A 6,516-nucleotide genomic window follows, 5' to 3' on the forward strand; every position below is an offset into this window, starting at 1 on the left:
CCATTTCGGAAGACGTCTGTGGGTTTTGAATGTGGCACTCAACAGGGAGGTGCCAGATGGCTTCAGATGCATCAGGGGTAATCTGTCAAACCAGTTCTGCCTTTGGGTGTGTTCTGGCAACCTTCACCAACTCAACTCTGCTATCAGAAGTCATCAGCTAGACGCCCTCACTGACAGCTACTTCAGTGTAAGACGAGTGTTTCCATGGATTTGCATAGATAATCATCTCAGACTCCGCAGCACCTGTGGCTTGGTCTTGTTGGCACAGTTCTAGCCCATGGTAAGGGCAGCCAAGGTGCTCACTCTGCATAACGGAGCTCATGGATGACTGGGAAGAGCTTTTCACCATTTAGATGTTTCTTCTGACTGTCTCGGAGGCTTGTATCATAAAAGCCACCTCAGTCATGGGAAGAAGAAAGTGCATTAATTTTGGGACCAGGATGTTCTGGGTGGTAAAGCTTTTGTTGAGAACATGGCCGTCAATTTCTTCCTTCTGTAAGGTGCTCATAGTTTCTGCATGTGCTTCTGAAATGCAGGTAGGTTGAAGGAATTCACTCAGAAGCCTCATCAGCATGGTTCTGATGATGAACCTCAGAGTGGCTGAGGCCACGGGCCCCCTCGAGGACATAGGAGCACAAGGCCAGAGCCCAGGGAGTGCTCTGTGGTACCCACATACCCGGAACGTGGCTGGAGGGCTGACTTACTGCACCCGTAGCATGGGAAATGTTGTGCCATTATTTTATTTTTAATCTAATTCAACATACGTCTTGTGAAGCACTCTTCCCTCTTGTTTGGTTGTCTGAAAGAGTGGGTTGAGTTTCTAAATATTTGATAATTTTCCAGATTTTGGCGATTGACGGCTAGTTTAACTTCACAGAGTGTATTTTGTTTATTCTAAATGCTCAAACTTGTGCAGATTTGTCTTACAGCCTAGCGTCTGGTCTGTCTTGGTAAACATTCTTTGTGGACTTGAGCAGAAGGCGTGACCCTGACGTAGGTGGGCGGGGTGTTCTGTAATATTAGCTCAAGCTTGGTCTGCTCAGGGATGACTCCTGCTCCTGTTGGCTTCCCTAGACATCACACCGACTGCCCCAGAGCCTTCTTTCTGTGCCCACATGCCTGCAGTTGCCCCTCGCTTTCTCTCAAGAAGGTGCCATTGACTCCAATGTGGTCTCACTTCAAAGCTTGTGCCCTGCAAAGACCCTGCCAGAGTCAGGTTCACGGTCAGGTTCAAGTCAGAGTTGGACACGCTTCTGGTGGGTGCCATCCAGCCCATTATAGCCACTGCGACCGTCTAAACTTGAACAATTTAGGCAAAGTCATGAGTAGCTATGAAAGACAAAACGTGGTTCCTATTGGCTCCCCTCGACCACACTGTGAAGGTCGAGACTGGCGGTGAGAAAGTCGGCAGGAACTCCCAACAGCTGGGCAGACAGAGCCCCGTGGAAAGCTCTCCCATCACTCTTCACGTCTCCAGTGGGGAAGCAGAGCCCGGGGTTATTTCCAGAGGGCAGCTTGGCTGAACTCCAGCGACGAATCTCCCTAAGGCTGCGTTCTCTTCCTTCTGCTGCTGTGTCTCACAGTGAGTGTTCTACTGCTCTATCCCGTGGGCCTGATGATCCTACCAGAATGTTCTTCTAGATTTGGTCCCTAGACAACCAGTTGGCCACAGGCGCTCTGGGTTCTTGGTTGATTCTCTGAGGCCTGAGGAGTTTGGGATAATGATGCCCAGGCCTCTGGACACCTCTGCACTCAGTACTGCAGACTGGAGTAATCAAGAGGCTCTAGAGACTTAGCGGAAGGAGGTTCCAGGAGTGGGGGGGGGGGGGGCTGGGAAGAGTGAGGTTCCAGGAAAGGACCTGGGCTGAGGGAGGCTTGGGTGGACACTGGGTTCTTCTTAAACCACTCTGGACGCTGGCACTGTTCAGAGAAGCTACAGCCCCAATGTGGGGAAAGAGCATTGCATTCATGGAAGAGTCAGGTTGAGAGGCACGAAGTAAAAACACTCCATTCTGATTTCTTATCCTAAGGTAGGCGCTGTTAGAAGATAATGGTAATAAGCATCAAAAAGTTGAAAACTGTAAAAAACAAAAAAAGCTGAGGGCTGGGAAGGTGGCTCAGTGGTAGAGCGCTTGCCTTGAGCTGAAGAGCTAAGGGACAGCGCCCAAGCTCAGAGTCCAGGCCCCACAACCAGACCCTCCCCCAATAAAAAGCTGAAAATCACTCAAGAATGGCATTCATCCACACTGGGGCATCCACCCTGGGGTCCACGACACCTCGCCCTTCCTCCCCCCCCCCCCCGTGGCAGGCTGCCCTCCGCGGGGAGGGCCTTCCCCTGGTCTCTTCCATGAGAGTGAGCGTGAGTTTGGCGGGTGTGAATGGACATGCATCCTGGTTCAGACACTGTGTCCGCTCTGGGTGTGTTCTCTCCTGCAAACAGGTGATGTACATGCGTTCCTGTTTCCAGCACCTTGAGTGAACCAGTGGGGACAACTTCTCGGTGTGACCCTGAGTTACACAAGAGCTGCAGGGCCACCGAGGGGGGCTCTGCGTGTCCAGTTGTCCCCCTGTCTTAGGACTTTCCTTCCGGTCGCGTGCTGACATTTCCTATCCCTCGGCCGCCCTGCCTGCCAGTGACCTGCTGAGGGAGGTTGTGCCCAACAGGCTTGGGTCCTGGAGAAATCCATTTTCCAACCATGCAGCATGTGTCTTCATGTAGCACCTGGGTTCTTCAGAGGGTCAGGGCTGGTGTTTATCATGAAGTTCTGACTTCCCAGATGGCCTTGATCCCACAAGTGGCAGGCATGTGGGCACAAAGGGCCTGGAGCCGATGTGGATTTATACCTCGCCTTGCATGTCAGGCCCCTGTCTTGAGCCCTGGTCTCCCTCAGCCGCTGGCATCTGTCTCCTTGTTTTTGTGATTAAATAAAGAATCCTCAGCACAAAACACAAGGGAAACTCAAAAAGGTTGAAATGCTGGGACGCTGAATACTCTTCAGTGTTTGAACACATCTCTCTTCACACTTGGGGTTTGCAGAACAAATGTTTGTGTGTATTTTTGCTTCTTAAAAATCAGAAAAAGCACAAATAGGAAAATGTGTGCTCGCCAGCAAGTGATGATTTGGGAGAACACTGCCAACAGTAACTTCCGGTTGGCTTTGGGTGTACTAAGTCCAGGGAGCACTCATGAGTGCCCTGTGGGCCTTTAATGGGGAGGGGAGGGTGCTTCTGACTCCTGCATGAGCCCCCATGTATGGCTAGATAAAGAAGCGTGTTCACTGTCTTAAAAGCATAGTTGAGCTTAGGCATGCCCGAAAGCACACACATGTGTTTCTGCACCCCTGTTGCTTGTGAAGGGTTTTTTTGCAAAGTTCAAAGTGAGCTCATCTTGTTAGGTTGGGCTCCCAAGGCAGATGTGAGGCTGAAGAGGGGTCTGTGGCCAGGCTGTGAAGTGTTGACCTCTGCCACACCAGGTTCTTCCGAGTGAGACCACCTATACACGCCACTGACACTTCCCAGCCTACCTGCCCTGTGGTGCTCACGTGATTAAATTCTGCAGCAGATGAGATACAAACCCAAGGTTTGTGAGCCTTCTAGGAAGCGCCTTTGAAAGGGAATCTGTTTCCTGCTGGCTGGAAGGTAGACATAACGGCTGTATTCGATCATGAATGTTGGGGATGGAAAGCTTGCAGGCCACAGAGGAGTCTGGTCCTCGACCGAGGGACAGCCTTCTCTGTCTGACCCCAGGCCTCATGAACAATGAGGGAAAAGCAGAGGTCTATCTTGTGAAGGTGGTTGTTTTAGGTTTTTCTGCCACCTGCCACCTGGTGCTTATCATCTCACGCTGAAGTGTACTTAGACAATACCTTCAAACCGCTCTGAGCACTGCTCTCTGGCTCACCCCGCGTCCCGGGGGGACTCTCATCCCACGCTGAATCTTGCCCCACTTTCTGCAGACTTTGACCCGGCTTTTGCCCTTCCACATGCTGCCGAGCCGTGTTCTCCAAAGAATTCGGGGCCCCAGCTCTCTCAGAGCCCAGGTCCTGGTTCTCGGCTTAGTCCTTCTCCCGTTGATGATCTGACACCATCTCCACACCTCTCTCCTCTCTTGTCCTCTGGAAGGTTCCAGAGCAAAGCTGCCCACGGCACAGCTCTGGACCTCCATGGTGATTACTCACTGATTCTTAAAACACTGTTTTTGGCTCTAGCCTCCTTGGGATGATATTTTGGCTCTAATCGCCTTGAGATATTTTGGTTACATAGTATATACATTGTCTGGGGAAAGAAAGGAAATAGACTTGCATGAAAACATTTTAAAAATGTATCTGGGAAGGCTTTAGTTACACAAAACATCATTTCCATAAATGTTTTTGGTGCCAGTTCTGGGACTTGAACTCAGAGCCCCACACGCTCATGTGGCTTTTTCCTAATGTTCTACCTCTTCAGTCAGACGTCGAGTCCAGCACTTTGCTGGTTAACTGGAATTGGAGTCCTTCAGACTTTTCTGCTTAGGTTGACTTTGAACCTCAGTCCTCCAGGTTTCAGCTTTCTGAGTAACAAGAATTCCCAGCGTGAGCCACCTGGGCCCCGCTGCTATAACCCTCTTGTGTTCAGCGCTCTAACCTGGGCAGAGTCCTGGGGTGCAGAGCGAGTTTCTCTAACTTCAGATGAAGGCCTTCATTGTCCAGGGGAGAGCCAGAGCCTGTGGGAGAGGAAAGGCCCTGCCTGGTGTGTAGGGGCCATGGGGCGTGGAGAAGGTGTGGCGAAGGGCCTGGGGCCTCAGAGGGAGGCCGCCAGAGCGTGAGCCCACGGGGCTGTCCTGCGCTGTCCCCGGCAGGGCCTGCCGCCGCCACACATGTCTACCTCGTACCATGAGTGGAGCGTGCCTCCTCCCTCTTCCTCCCTCTCTCTCGGTGTATCGAGGTGTGATGGGACATGATTGTGGGGACGGGCTGCCCCTTCAGTCAGGTGTGTCCCGTTCCCCACGGAGCCCACAGAGGGTGGGCACAGCGTGTGGATGAGCTGCTGTGCAGCTCTGAGCTCTCGCCAGCTGCTGCTCCCATCCTGCACTTCTCCACACCTGCACACACCTGTCCTGTTTGTCCCCCCCACAGATGCCTTGACGTCATGCTGGGGGGCAGGTGCTGTTTGCACAGCTTGTTCCTGTTTTAGCAAGCAGAAGTGCTATGCGGAAGCCTGGGCGTCCGGCTCTTGAGCGCGGAAGTATTTCCCTAAACAAACCCCTTGTGCATGTTTTTGGAGTGAGTAGATGAGGCCAGATGCTCCTCAGATGGAGGCCTTGAGCCACGTGGCTGGGAGAGAGGGCACAGAGAGGGCTAGCCCCCAGCGGGCACACCGCCACGAGTGTGTACACACCACTGTGTGCGTCCCCAGGGTCCACGGCACCCGGGGCAGTCAGAGCCGAGGGCCAGCGTGCCACTCCAGGGCAGGCTTTTAGCACACCTGGCTCTGCCTTGGGTTCTTCAAGCTGGAGCTAGGTGCTGACCCGCAGGTGCTTCGGGGACGGCCCGGTGGGCCCGGCTCAGGGCGTGTGTCCTCTGGACGGACGCTGCATGGCAGTACTGCTCTTCAACAGGGCTTCCTGCCTTCCTCCCTGGCCCTGTGCTCAGAAAGAGCGTGCAGCACCACGTCTGTAGCTAAGTACGGTTCCAAAGCCGGGCGTCCCGGACCCGTGCAGGTCAGTGGCTGTCTCTGCTCCTGCCCTCCTGCCACACAGGATGTGACCACCTCTCCGGGGACCTCCTGCTGAGGGAGGAGGAGCAGGTGTGTGTGAGTGTGTGTGTCCTTCCGCGGTGTCTCTCCGAGGACCTCTGTCATCACTGTGTCTGTGTTGGCTGGAGTGGGTCACCCAGGGTCTCATTTCGGTCCGCGTGACAGCGCTTCCCCTGCCTGAGGTGGCTGCAAGCCGCGGAGGCTGTGGTCTGGAGGAAGGGGTGAGTCCAGCCTGCCCGTGTCTGGCTGTCCGTCCAGGATCGCTGCTGCTGCTGCAGTCTGCCATGCGCGCGGCCATGTGCCCTGTTCTCCCAGATGCGCAGCCCATCCCCAGGGCTGGCCACTGGCGGGCGTGGACGCATGTCCCTCCAGTGAGTCTTCGGGGCCCCCATTTTCTTGTCCCATGTCGGAGGAATCCCAGGTAGCCTGGGGTGGGTTCTCTGGGATGACGGGCTCAGGGGCTGGTGGGGCCCCTGCCAGGGTCACCTGACAGTGACCCCTTCGAGTGGCACCGGGTTTGCAGTGCCCCAGAGCCCCACCTGGAGGAGGCTGGGTCCTGGCACCGTCCTCTTAGAGGCTGGTGGAGCCGTCCAGACGCTGGGCGTGGGGAGAGGACTTTAGGTCACTGGAGATGTGCGTTGGAAGGGGGTGTCGTAGCTCTCACTCCTTCACCTTTGTCTCTTCTGCTTTCCAGGCTTGAAGTCAAGCTAGTTCTCTTGGCTGTGGCTCCCACTATGCTGTTCCGCCTCAGTAGAAGCCAGAGCAACTGCGCTGGGCAGGCGT

Source organism: Dipodomys merriami, unplaced genomic scaffold (genome assembly GCF_024711535.1).
Source record: "Dipodomys merriami isolate MVZ:Mamm:240054 unplaced genomic scaffold, mDipMer1.0.p SCAF_32, whole genome shotgun sequence".
NCBI classification, from domain to species: domain Eukaryota; kingdom Metazoa; phylum Chordata; class Mammalia; order Rodentia; family Heteromyidae; genus Dipodomys; species Dipodomys merriami.